This window comes from Oryctolagus cuniculus, chromosome 4, assembly GCF_964237555.1.
Source record: "Oryctolagus cuniculus chromosome 4, mOryCun1.1, whole genome shotgun sequence".
NCBI lineage: Eukaryota > Metazoa > Chordata > Mammalia > Lagomorpha > Leporidae > Oryctolagus > Oryctolagus cuniculus.
Window position 1 is genome coordinate 135564566 of NC_091435.1, and position 14852 is coordinate 135579417.

Consider the following 14852-nt stretch of genomic DNA (forward strand, 5'->3'; position numbering starts at 1 on the left):
TCTGTTGTTCTATCAGTTACAATAAATTTCTGGTGGAGTATTTAGGTTTTCTCATGTACAAAATAATGTTATCTCCATACATTGTATTTTGACTTCTTCCTTTTCAATTTGTTGCCCTTTATTTATTTCTGCTCTCTAATCACTCTTACACATACTTCCAATACTATGTCGAATGAGAGAGGTGGGAATGGACATCCTTGTCTTATTCTAGATCTGAGGAGAAATGTGCTCAGCTTCCCCCATTCAATATTATATTGCCTATGGGTTTGTCATACATAATTTTATAATTTTAGTTTATGTTCCTTCCATATCTAATTTTTGAGGATTTTTACCATGAAGCCATTATCAATCTTACAAAATGCTTTCTCTGTTTCTATTTAAATAATAATACGGCTTTTGGTCTTTAGCTTGTTGATTTATGATGTTTATGGATTTGTGAATGTTGAACTACACCTTCATTTCAGGGATATATCTCATTCGATCATGATGTATGATCTGTTTGATGTATTCTTGGATTTAATTTGTTAATATTTTGTTGAGAATTTTTCCATCTATTTTCACTAAGGATATTTGTCTGTAGTTTTCTCTTTGTGTTATATCTTTCTGTGGTTTTGGCATCAGAATAATGCTGGCCACATAGAATTAATGTACAAAGTTCAATCCTTTTGGAATAGTTTCAGATGCATTGGAGTTCCTTTTTAAATGTTTCATAGAATTTGGTTGTAAAACCATCAAATAGAAGGTCTTTTCTGGTTGAGTCTGGTTGAGGTCCTTGAGCTTTCTGTATCTGAATATCTATATCTATTTCAAGACTTGGGAAATGTTCAACTATTATTTCATTCAATAGATTCTCAGTACCTTTTCCTTTCTCTTCTCTTTTAGATAGTCCTATAATATGAATATTTGAATGCTTAATCACACCTCTATATATCTTATAGGCTTTCTTAATTTTTAAACAATTCTTTTCTTTTTGTTTGTCAGACTGGGTTATTTCAAAATATTTTCCTTGAGAGCACAAATTATTTCTTTCAGTAGTTCTATTCTATTGTTGAAGGTCTCAATTTTTAGTTTTGATTTCATTGTTTGAAATTTTCCATTCTGATGAATTCTTTTTAAGTATTTCTAGTCATTTGTTGAGTTTCTCATTCATATCATGCACTGATTTCCTAATTTCTTTGAATTGTGTACCGGTATTATCTTGCATCTCATTGAATTTCTTTAAGGTCATTATTTTTGAATTCTTTTTCAGACATTTCATTCTAATCAGTATTATTCCCGGAAAACTTCACGTTGATGGGACCTTCTCTAGGTCTTGATGGGTAAGAAAAGGTGATGCTGGGTTGAATATCACCAAAAGCCTCAGTGCAATCACAAGCCATATAAAGGGAACCTTTCCCTGGTTGCACATGGTTAATCCATACCGTGCTGGTGTTCACAGGCAGTGTGGGCCTGGAGTAGGGAAGTACATGTAAGGAGTTTCCCAAGTCCTACAGGGGGGTTCAGGTAGCTCTGAAGAACAACGTACTTACAGTCACAGTCCTAAAGCTGTTGAAAAGGAAGAGTAACCTGCCCAGGTCCCACAGGAACATTGTGGGTTGAGCTGGCAACCATGCATTGGCAGCCATGGGCCTGTGGAATAGAGATTGAGCCCTTACCAGGTCTCAAAGGGCAATTGCGGGTGTTCTCAGGACATCCACAGTCCCAGAGCTGCAGGATGCTGTGGGGATAAGGATATTACCCAGATTCCAGACTTCACACACAGGTTATACCAGGGATAGTGCCCTGGTAGGTATGGGTCTGGAGCAGTGGAAAGCAGACACAGTCCTTGATATGTCCCACAGGATTCTTTGGTAACTGTGTGTTATCGGTCCAAAAGTTTCAATCCTTGAGCTGCAGAACAAGAGGATCACACAAGAGGATACTGCAGATCATACATTAGCAGACGCAGTTCTGCAACAGAAGAATGCAGATAGGAACTTTCCCGGGCTCCAGAAGTCACTGCAGGTATTTCTCATAAAACCAAAAGTCACAGTCCCAGAGCTATAAGATGCAGTGGGGTTCTTATCCAGGTCTCCAGGGGAAGGCAGACAGGGCCCTCTGGTTCTCACTGGTGAGTTCAAGTGACTCCAGGGAGTGCAACACCAGCAATCATAGTCTCAAAGCCACAGAATACAGAAGGAATTGCCCTCGATTCCTGTAGAACATGCAAGTGTGTCACTGGGGCTTTGCCCTGGTCACCCAGTATAACCCTGCACTAAAAGTTGCAAAAGGGGGATTGCTCAGGTCTCATCCTCTGGATTTGTGTATTGGCTGCTGCTCATACTGAGCCCAAGGAGCAGAGGGGGAACTTCCCTAGATCTCATAGGGAAAGTAAGCAGGGCTCTGGGGCTCGAGTCCAGTAGTTGCATAGCTGCAGGACACAGAAGGGCCTGATCTCTGCCTTATGAAGCACCCTAGCTCTGTGGACAGGAAGGAGGGGACTTCTGGTGCCACCTGGACATTCTGTTCTCTAATACAGAATGGAGTTATGAAGTGGCTGTGTTGTTGTACTTGGGATTTGGGACTTTGGAGGAGGGGGAAACTGATTTTTTTTTTTTTAGAGAAAGCAGTTGCACAGAGCCCAGCCAGCTTTTCTAGACTGGATTTAAAGCCAGTGAGGAATGAAATTTTGCTGTTGTTAAACACCACTGGTCTGTGGCAATGGGATTGCAGAGCTTGCCTACACCTTTGCTGGGCAAGATCCAGTCTCCCCAGCTGGAGGACTAGGGGGAGGAGTTGTATTGTGCTTTCTTTCTCTTTCTATGCTAGATTTCCAGTCTGTGCTGTGTGGAGTTTGGTAATGTTACTGAAGTTTTTCCTCAATTAATCTCCTAGAAACAAAACCCTTCCTTCTCTTAAGTCAACATGGATCTTTCTATCTGCCTTTTCCATTTTAAGAAAATAGAGGCAGACTCTCAAGGAAATCTCTAACTAGGGGATATTTACCTTGCGACTATTTACAAGGTCACTGAGGGACCCTAATCTTTTTTGCCAGGGTCTGTCAAGCAGAAATGGAAGAGAAGGCTTGTGGATTATAAATATTAGCAAAGAAAGACTTTCTGTTATTTATGGAACTTTTTGTGTAGCTGCAGTAACTCTTGTTTTCGAAGTTTGATTTTCTTACTCAGCTAAGATGTACAACTTATAAACTCATTAAAATATCATAGTGGTTTAATCAAAATTCACTCAGGCTTATTAAAATAAATTGATAACCAGGACAGTAATAAAATATGAAAAAGGTAACTCTATTATTTTCTTTAAATGTGAGATACTGGTTATTTGTACTTAATTTGATGCCTAGAAGAGATCATTGTATTTATATGTTTCAATAGCATTTTTAATCAATAAAAAGGAAAAAATTAGGGGTGAACCAGCAGGTGGAAGATCAGTCTTTGTCTCTCTCTCTTCTGCCCTTCAAACAAATACATAAATATTTTTAAAAAGGAATAAGTTATTTATGGTACAATTAATATTCAATGAAATAAATAGATTTGAATTCTAAAATTCATAGAGTTTGATATTTTCATATACCCATACAATCCATACACCATCAAGATGTGAAACATTTTTGAGGACCATAGAAACTCTTCCTAGTTTGTCTTTGTTACTACCTGTACCTCAAGAGCAACAACTCTTCATGATTTCTTTGACTATTGCTTAGTTCTTTTGCTTTAGAACTTTGTGCAAGTGATAGTACACAGTATTCTAGCCCTGGTGCCTGTCTTCTTTCACTTATCATAATATATCTAAGATTCTCCCATCTATTTCTGTATGCCAGTAGTTTTTGCATTTGCAGCTACTATGAATAAGGTTGCTATAAACATTCTCTTGCTCAGTTAGTTGTGGACACATTTTTTCTTTTCCTTGGGTAAATTCTTAAGGATGGAATTTCTGGGTCATATCCAGTTTTATAAGAAATTGCCAGACCAATTTTCAAAGTAATTTTACCAATTTATACTTCAGCAGTGTATGAGTTCCAGCTTTTCCAAATCCTTGGAAACATTTGACTTTAAGTCTTTTTGTTTTTAGTCACTTTGGTAAGTATGTAATGGTATCTCATTGTGAATTTTATTTGCATTTCACTGAAACTCTTTATATGTATTTGTTGGCCAATACTTACTTTGTGAAATGCCTGTGTAAATTTTTTTGTCTGTTTTAAAATTCAGTTTATTTTTCTTATTATCATGTTGTTGCAGTTGATTTTGTGTATATATTTTCCAATCAATTAATTTTCTACTGAATTTCTTGATAATACCTTTTAAAAATGATTTATTCACTTATTTGAAAGGCAGAATTACAGAGAGGGAGGGAGGGAGGGAGGAAGAGAGGGAGGGGGGGGGAGAGAGAGAGAGAGAGAGAAAGAAAGAAAGAAAGAAAGAAAGAAAGAAAGAAAGAAAGAAAGAAAGAAAGAAAGAAAAATCTTTCATCCTCTGGTTCACTCCACAGGTGGCTACAACAGCCAGCAATGGGCCAGGCCAAAGCCAGTAGCCAGGAGTATCTTCTTGGTCTCCTATGTAGGTGCAGGGATCCTAGCAATTGGGCCACCTTGAGCCAATTTTCCCAAGCTGTTAGCAGAGAGCTGGATCAGAAGTGCAGTAGCCAGGACTCAAGTCAGTGCCCATGTAAGATGATGGCATCAGAGATGATGGTTTTACCTGTTACACCACAGGTTCAGCCCCAGCACTACATGCTTTAAAGTTCAGCTTTCTACTAATTTAATCTGCTAATTTAAATTAGTTGGTAGAGGGTTTAATAAAACATGGAGAAGCAATCCTAGTTAAGAAGTTATGGAAATAATCTGGGAAACATATTATCATTTTCAGTGTGAATAAGAAGACAACATGGCAAATTAATGGCAGATAAGAGTGCTGAATAAAGCCAAAATGCTTAATTTATTGAATACAGATATAAGAGGGAGAGTAGGAGATAAAAACACATGCTTATAGTCAGGTTTCTGTGGTGAGCAACTGGGTGGATCTTAGCTTTGTCTACTGCAACTGAAGTATGTTTGTGGTTTAAGAGGGTGGAGAACTAATTTAGGTCAGGTGAACTTGAGCTGCCTCTGAGGAAGTTAGACCTACAGGGGGTCGTCAAAGTGTTCATGGAAAATACATACTATTAAACTACATATTGGTTTCAATTTTTTTCATAAAGTTTAAAAATTACCCTTGTATGAGCCTTAATTTTTTGGGGGTGGAAGAGGCTTTACTGAAAATGAGATGCGGAACTTTTCAGTATGAAAATGGTATTTACCTCCATGGGGTTAAATGAGTTTCATGCCTCAGGAAAATTGCCCAAGCGCAAGGTGAAGCAGTCTCCATGGGCTGAGGGTGAATGACAGAAGCTGGAGGCCAGTGACTTGTGGGTTGGAGAAACAGTTGCTCAGTGATTCAAGAGCTAGGAGGAGTGCTCCGTGTTTTTCAGTCATCTTAGGAGGCTCTGTGCCTCCTGCACATTCTGAATCTCAGGCTGCTTCAACAGGAAAGCAAGGCAGGAGGAAAGGACTTTAATAGAGAGCAGTGATAAATTGTATTCTGTGTCATAAAACGCATTCATATACTGTTTCCTAATTGGTAATGACATTCCTGGAAATTATTTTGATTATTAAAAAGCAGAATATTTACTAATGCTAACAGGAAATAAATAAAATCTCATTTCATTGTTACCTAGACCTTTCTTTTCCTCTCTCAATTTTAATAGTAAATATTAAACCTTTGTCTTTCCAGTTCCCAAAACTTTTGGGTCCTAATGACTAAAGCTGTCAACAACAGACAGCTCTGACTATTTGACTAAAAAGTACAAAACCTATCAACAACGTTTAATTACATTTTTTTTTGGTTGAGAGCACTTGAAAGAAATTTTCTCTTATGCATAGCTGCTTATTGCTTCTATTGAAATATTCAAGCTGGTGAAGGAGAATACTGATGACAATAACCACATCAACTCCCAAGAGGAAAATAATGCTGGATTTCAGGGATCACGAATTATTTTCCAATATTGTCAAATACCACCCCCAACTCCATCATGTATTTAAATAGTAAACATCTTTGAAATAAAAACAAATATTAAATATTTATAATTCACACTAGTCATGGTTCATAATCATGATTTTGTGAGATTTCTCCAGAAATTCAAGAAGCTAAAGATTGTGATGGAGTCATTTTCCAGAGTATAAGAGACACATGTGGTGCTGGACGACTGTGTTTTAATAATGAAGTCGGGCCTCCAATATAAACAAGGCCCTTCAAAACAGACAGGCAGTTAGACGTGCTAACTGCTGTTCAAGGCATCTCTGCTGTGCCCCAAGAAAGCTTTCGGGTAAAACTATACAGGTACAAAATTATATTCACCATTTCTTGGATGAGGTCAGAGAACTCCAGGACCAGGTCAATCAAGGACAGAATTTCTGACCTCGCATAGATTTGTGGAAATCCTGAATGTTGTCTTTCCTTTGTCTGATAGCTCCCAATCTCTCACTGATTCTGGTTATACCATGTATGTTTAATGTACTCATTCATTTTGTCTATATTGGAATAGAAGCTCCACACAGCTGTTAGGCAAGGCTTCTAGTCCATCATGTTGGATGATGTGACGAACCTCCGGACCATACAAGACAGCCTTTTCCAAGGGCGTCCTTAAAAACTATAATACAGACAGTAAGAAATGAATACCCGGAGGGCTGGTGCTGAAGCTCAGTGGGTTAATGACCTAGTCTGAAGCACTGGCATCCCATATAGGCACAGGTTTGGGACCCGACTGCTCCACTTCCGATCTGGCTCCCTGCTATGGCCTGGGAAAGCAGTGGAAGATGGCCCAAGTCCTTGGACCCCTGCAAACGCGTGGGAGACCCAGAGCACACTCCTGGCTCCTGGCTTTGATTGGTGCAGCTCTGGCTGTTGTGGCCAGTTGGGGAGTGAACCAGCAGATGGAAGACCTCTCTCTCTCTCTCTCTCTCTGCTTCTCCTCTTTCTGTGTAACTCTTTCAAGTAAAATAAGTAAGTCTTAAAAAAAAGTAATGAATACCAACTCTATACCCATATGTTAGCTGAAAGAAAATACAGAAGAAGGAATTTGATTCATGCTACCCCTTTAAGATTATACTTTACTTCTCTTGAAGGGGACTGTTAAAGTAGCTAGGTAGATATTAGCCTATGTGTGTGAGCAAGGCTGAAGAAAAATGGGAACTTTTATGTTGTTGAACGAGGAAAGAAATGAAGAAACAAACCTTGGAAGCAGACCAACATTTATACATCAAAAGTCTGGCCCTTTTTTGATAACCTTGTTGGGTGGGTTCTAGCCCTCTCCTGGGAGAGCTTGGAGGACTCATTGCCATCCTGCAGAAATGGGGATATCAGGTCCTTTATAAAGTTCTGGGAGGAATTTCAGGAATCCCATACCCAGGAAGCCCTTCAACCAGAAAGAGTGTTGAGAGGAAGAGAAATGATGGCCTATGTCCATATCCATAAAACTCCAGTCTAAAAGTGCACTGGGCTCTCAGTCCTTTACTGGGATGCCTGTCTGGTCTGTTGGCTGTATTCTCTTCATTAAACTTGGCTAACATGCTTACTGCTACCAATAACAACACAATAACAAAAGTGAGAGAGCTGTGAGCTGTACTGCTTTTCCACTTATTTTACATGTTTGCTTTCCAAACACTGTTTTAAATGGCTTTTTCCTTTGTATGACTCAAGGTGTTTGAGGAACCTCTATTGCAAAAAACACCTTCTGGGTATACGTATTATATATTAAAATAATACAACTCTTCAATATTATTAAATTCGTAGTCATCTGGGCATAAGAGTTTTCCTTCTCATTGTTTATTCCCTTTCCCTGCCTTCCACCTTGTGAAATCCTCATCGTATGTGCCATCTTTATGCGTCCGACTATTTAGAACTTTGCTTTTTTCAGGGAATAATTGGTGCTAAATGTCACCTGTACAAAATAAATCACACTACTTTTTAAAAAAGAAAACAAGATCTTTGATAAATCTTCATATTCCCAGAGTTGCTTTTATATTTACCTTGGTGCCAACACTTAGGAAATGTTTAATTGAAGGAAGAGACATAAAGTCCCACACATGGGGCCCAGCCTGGAGTAAAAAGTACAGTTACATTGATTCCACCTTAGAGCTTCCATAAAACATCAAAGTGTTTACCCTTCTTTTCCAACTTGTTTCCCAAATGGAGAGGCCATTTACTTGATGATCCACAGCAACATTGACTGTGGGGCTGGAGCTACTCTCAAGACTTTTTAGCCAAGCTATTAAAGACAGGGAAGGGCACAGTTAAGTCCATTGCCAGGATGTGTATGAATTTAAGTGGTAATCTGTGAGCAAATTGAACTCTTTCCAAGACAGGCAAGCACTGAGCTGGAAATAAGGGAACTTTCACCTTAACACGCCCTTGGCTCTACCACTAACTATGTGACCTTGGCCAAACCTCTTCTCTTTTCTGGGCCAGGTTCCTCATCCCTGAAATGTTGTATGGGCTCAGAGCTCTGGTGTCCAGTAGAAATGATTTATTTGATTCATGTTACACAGCTCCCTCCCTCCTTCCCCTTCTTCTCTCTCTCTCTCTCTCTCTCTCTCTCTGTTTAAAGATTTTATGTATTTATTTGAAAGCAGAGTTACAGAGAGACAGGGGCAGAGAGAGAGAGAAAGAGAGAGAGAGAGAGAGGGAGAATAAGAGAGGTCTTCCGTTTGCTGGTTCACTCCCCAGATGGCCGCAGCAGCAGGCACTGAGCTGATCTGAAGCCGGGAGCCAGGAGCCAGGAGTCAGGAACCCTTCTGGGTCTCCCATGTGGATGCAGTGGCTCAAGGACTTGAGCCATCTTCTAGTGCTTTCTCAGCCCATAGCAGAGAGCTGGAGTGGAAATGGAGCAGACAGGACTTGTACTGGCGTCCATATGGGATGCCAGCACTGCAGGCAGCAGCTTTACCCACTACGCCACGACGCCGGACTTCCTCACTCTCTCTTTCAGTCCATTCCCTCCTCCCTTCCTCCCCTTTTTCTCTGCTTCCCTCCCCCTCTTCCTTCCTTTCTCCCTTCTTCCTTCCTTCCTTCTAGCTTTTAGTCAAGTACTCTTGAACAATGAAAACTGTAGATTATTTTATATATAATTGTGTTTCCATCCTCCCAGGAGAAATGAGAAGATCTGGCAATACAGAGCCACATGGCAAAACCAGCTGGAACTAAAGGGACAGTGGTGCTGTCCCTTTAACCTTGCATGTGCATTCTCCTGATGGTCACAGTGCCCACAGGACCTCCTGCCGCATTCACGTGGTGACCTCTGTAAGCACTAGGTTTGAGACATAAGGGATTTTAGGCTTGAGCTCTCTCAGGTCCCTTCTTTCATCTCAACAAGGCTGTAGTTCTCAGTGGGCAAACCGATAATTACATCTTATTTATATTGCCATGTCTTCAGCCTGGCAAATAAGCTGGAAAACCTTAGTACAAGACCAGACTTAATTAACTTAACCAGACTTCTTTTCTTCCCTGTATTTTCCTTGTAGGTGGCAGACTTCCTTCACCATGCATCTTTCCACATCTTTCTTTGAAGGCAATGGCTTTCCCTTTTAACTATCATAGCCGCATAACCAGATGGTGCACTTAAAGAAATTGGCCTTCTGCCCTCCTTTAGTACTGGTTCTTTAAAACTTGCAATACTGTATCTTGTAAATTTAACCAACTCCAGCTTAAATAAATCCTAAAAGTATGTCCTAATCCTGTAGGGAAAAAAGTAGAGAGATCCGAAAGCTTTTTCCTAATGCCGTCTCTACTTTTCAGCTATTCCTCTACCTGCTTCCTCTCTCAGTTTCTACCTCAATGCAGTTTCTTCCCTTCTTTTTCTCCATCTTCCTTCCTCTTACCTCTGCTCACTACTCTCCCTTTCCCATGCCCCTTCTTCCCCCTGGGCCTTGCTTCTCTCCTGTCCGTTTTGCCTTCTCATCTCCCTAAACAACAGAGAGCCCACGGAGGCTGCTTCCAATAAATTTTCCATGTTTTGGTGCCAGAGGATTATTTAATATATTTTAACGTGTTTTTCCACCAGACAACATACCTTGCAACATTTAAAATCTAATTGAAATTGGAGTTAGTTCAGTATTACCAAAGGTGAGAGTTTTTCAAATACGCCTCATGGAAGGATTCTGCACAAATATGATATAAAGCTTGCCTCTGGAGGCAGGGTTAGTACTTAGGGCTATGACTCGTGATATCTTCTTGTTTGGTAATTCTGTCTAAGGCTCACACTTTAATTGACTAGTTGTGTTTGTCTCTGAATGATGATTCTTTGAAGCATTGTGAAAACTTGGTCATTTCTCTTTCTGAGATAAATTGCTATTTCTGTGTTTTTTGAAAATAATGTATAACACTTATACATTAGGAAAAGAGCCCTTTTGATTGGGTGTTACAAAGAAGAATGTGACATTTCAGTTTTCTCTCTTGATTCTGCCTTGAGTGCATTACAGATAAACTTTAGGGTGCAGGCATCTTTCCGACTGGAATAGTGTTGATTTCTATAGGTGCCGATTATGGTCTCACTGCAGTACAGGGTTACTTCTTGTCTTTCCAGTAGATGTGAGTCTCTAGGTAACATTTATGCAGAGGCAAAGGAATGATTTCTCCAGCAGCTCTGCTTTGTGATTCAGGGTCAGTCCTTGCGTATTCCTCTCATACATACTCTACCCATTGGAAAAAAAATAAATACAGCAAACCAAATAAAGGTTTCCCATGTGAAGCTGTCTGTCCTAATCAGAAGACACTATTTTTCATTGGTTCATTTCCTGATAAGTCCACATATAATTATACTGGTTTATAACTTTAACTTAAAAAGAAAGATGAATTTAATAAAACTTATTGGGTCTTCTAATCAGCACAAAGGTTTCTTTGACTTGTGGTATATTTTAAAGCAAGAAAATATGCATGAACACATGTGATAGTTTATAAATGGACTCTGTTGAGGTGGTGGGAGCCTTGGCTTTGGAGCCAAACACCTCTGATCTAAATATTGGCTCTATCTTTGATTTTCATATGATTCACTTACTTACTACATATAAAAATCTTGACTAATGAACCTATCCTATGTTAGTCTCAGTTTTATAACTTGTAATATGTGGATAATAATGCATTCATTTTTAATAGTTTGCTATAATATTTGAATGTGAAGTACTTAAAACCATGCCTTATCATTCATTAACACTCAGCATTTGAGGTGGGTCTTTTTATTTTTGACAGGCAGAATTAGACAGTGAGAGAGAGACAGAGAGAAAGGTCCTCCTTCCGTTGGTTCATCCCCCAAATTGGATGCTATGGCTGGCGCGCTGCGCCCATCTGAAGCCAGGAGCCAGGTGCTTCTCCTGGTCTCCCATGTGGGTGCAGGGCCCAAGCACTTGGGCCATCCTCCACTGCCTTCCATAGCAGAGAGCTGGACTGGAAGAGGAGCAACCGGGACAGAGTCTGGCGCTCTGACCGGGACTAGAACCAGTGTGCCGGCACCGCAGGTGGAGGATTAGCCTAGAGAGCCACTGCACTGGCCGGAGGTGGGTCTTTAGCCCATTGATTGAACTGCTCACCTTCCATATTAGAATGTGTGAGTTCATGTCCCAGATCCACTACTGATCCAGCTTTCTGGTAATGTACATTCTAGGAGGCACCAGAGGATGGTCTAAGTACTTGAGCTCTTGCCTCCCACTTGTAAAGCCCTAACAGTTTCTGGCTCTGTTCTGAGCATTTGGGCAGTTAAGTACCAGATGGAAAATCTCTCTCTCCTTTATGTTACTTAAAATAAATACATAAATACCTGAATCAACATTTATTTCAAGCTACCTCACAATTTGGCTAATATTCTTTTTTTTTTTTTTCTGAGTAGTGTCCTTTGAAGAAAGTTACTACTACCCACTAACATTTTGAATTTGTCTGTGGTAAATTCTGCAGGCATTTAAATAATTGTCATTTTAACCTTCCTCATCTTTGAGACTTGTGTTCGATTTACCTAAGGTCCATATGGTATCTTTGGAGTCATGGTACCTGGACCCCAGAAAGCTCCAACAAGACTTTGCATGTTGAGTGCCTGGGGCTACATATCCTAGCACGTTAAAAACCTGCCACCATCTTTTTGGAATGCAGATTTTAACATGGTGAATAGGTGGGATTAGAGTAGGTAGACAATTGAAATTATGTTGGATTATGCATGCGGATTTTTATCAAAAAGCCTTGGTGGAAGTTCTTTCTCTTCCAAGTGGATCTTGATGTTAATCTGTTGCATGGTCTCATTAAGTTCCTTAAGATGTTTGTAGCTATGTTGATTTCTCTGTCCTCTAATCTGAACATTCTGGGGAAACCAAAATGCTGAAAAGTTATCCTAATAGTGGTACTGTGTTTAATGAAATCAAATTAAATACTATATATGAAAGACATGGAAAATCCCAAAATCTAAGCTTGATAATTAAGGTTTCTGTTTATTAATCCATCACCTTGGAAAACCACCAGTCTGTACCAAGATATGTGTTAAATGTGGTGCTTTGCCAATGTTATGTCTCATTATACCCTGAACTATAACAATATTATACAAAAGAAGAGACTCAGGCTCAGGGAGGTTAAAACAGCTTATTCCTGACTTACTTATAATGTAGTCTATAGGGGATATTCTTTTCATATACCTTTTTTTTTTTTTTTTGATAGGCAGAGTGGACAGTGAGAGAGAGAGACAGAGAGAAAGGTCTTCCTTTGCTGTTGGTTCACCCTCTAATGGCCGCCGCGGCCTGTGCGCTGCGGTCTCCTGGTCTCCCATGGGGTGCAGGGCCCAAGCACTTGGGCCATCCTCCACTGCACTCCCGGGCCATAGCAGAGAGCTGGCCTGGAAGAGGGGCAACTAGAACAGAATCCAGCTCCCCGACTGGGACTAGAACCCGGTGTGCCGGCGCCGCAGGCGGAGGATTAGCCTATTGAGCTGTGGCACCAGCCTCCATATAGTTTTATGAAGATAATTGCTGTTGAGTCACTTATTATTATTCATCATAATCTGCAAACACAGAATAAAATTCCTTTACAGTCTCATTTCAAAAAGGGACAATGAAGTTCTCAAATGCCCACTTGCTTTTTTTCTAAAAAATTTTCTTTTTGACTTAATTTGATCAGTACCATCCTAAAACTCACTGGTTATTTCTATTCTGCACACCCACTTGAGTTTCACTTACAGAAGCCCTGTCCAGAGTTCAGCTGAATTCCTACTACCATTTGACCTATGCGTATTTGGCAGCCTTGGCTATAAAACTGGCAATGGCTTTTATTCTTCTTTTAGTTTATGGGAAGTTTCCCTTCTTTCCAAGCTTCCCATACCTCCTAGAAATCTACCAGCTTTTATATATTTTGAAGTTAGATAATAGCCAAGGAAATTACCTCAAAATGTCTCTAAGGATTGGCTGTATTCAGTGGAGTAACTACCAGTCTGTCTTGACATTGCCTATTTTTCTGTAAAAATTGCCCAATTACAAGACAAGGGGGTAGTCTAAAGTTAGGAACTCTGTTCAGGGAAGACTTGACCAATGGGAGGAATTCATATGTAATATGGTCAATATCGGGATGCTGGAGACAGGTGTGCAAGCTGTCATTCAGAGTTCTGAGAGCTAACTGCATCTTTTAAAGCTGTTCCATAGGAGCATAATTTTGCTATTTCATATTTAAACTTTGGAAATACCATATTATGGCTTTTAGTCCATAGGAGGGCAATGTTGAGCTGCAGGAAAAATCCTTCCGATAGTTTTGCAAAAGAACATATAGAACTGATTAATTTAAAATTAATGGATTGCAACAAATTTAAACATATTACTAGATGACAGTTATTTAATAATGTCCCACATTGCATACTGACTGGCTTCATGGTTGTCACACTAGTAGTTAATTTGTAAACTGATGTAAATCATCTATGTCGCTCAGTGCCAAACCATGCCTGTCTGTTTGGAGAAGACTGTATTTTTATTTTTTTTTAAATTTTAAATAATGGAATAGCTTGAATTATTTATAAGTAGAATATTATTTTAAAACATGTATTTATTTAATTGAATGTCTAAGTTACACAGAGAGAGAAGAAGAGACAGAGACAGAGAGGAAGAGAGACACATACACACAGAGAGATTGATCTTCCATCTGCTGGTTCACTCCCCACATGGCTGCAACACCCAGGGCTATGTCAGGCTGAAGCCAGTAGCCTTGAGCTTCATTCGAGTCTCTCATGTGGGTGGCAGGGGCCAAAAACAGTTGAGCCATCTGTTGCTGCTTTTTGCAGGTCATTATCATGGAGCTGGATAAGAAGTGGAGAAGCTGGGACAAGAATGGGTGCCTTTGTGGGATGCTGGCTTCATAGGTGCTAGCTTTACATGCTATGGCAGCCACAACACTTTCCAAAAATATTCTTTTATATTTCTATACATGGTCTGCAACTGGTATCTTTGCTTTAAGAAATAAGATTTATTACCATTAGAATTTCCAATCTTCTGCAACACCTCTTCTTGGGTCAGCATTTCAGATTGCTTTTGACCAAATGCCATTTTAAAGCTCTTAGAACAATGAGATAACCAAATTTAATGTTTTCTGAATTTTATTTATTTGAAGGGAGGGATTACCCATTTGCTTGCTTACTACCCAAATGCCTGAAAGAGCCGGGCCTGCTCCAGGACAAGCCAGGAGCAGGAATTCAGTCTCAATCTCCAATATGGATGGCAGAGATTCAACTACTTTAGTCATCGCCTTTTGCCTCCTGGGGTGTGCATCAGCAGGAAACTGGAATAAGGAGTGGGTTCAGGATTTGAACCCAGG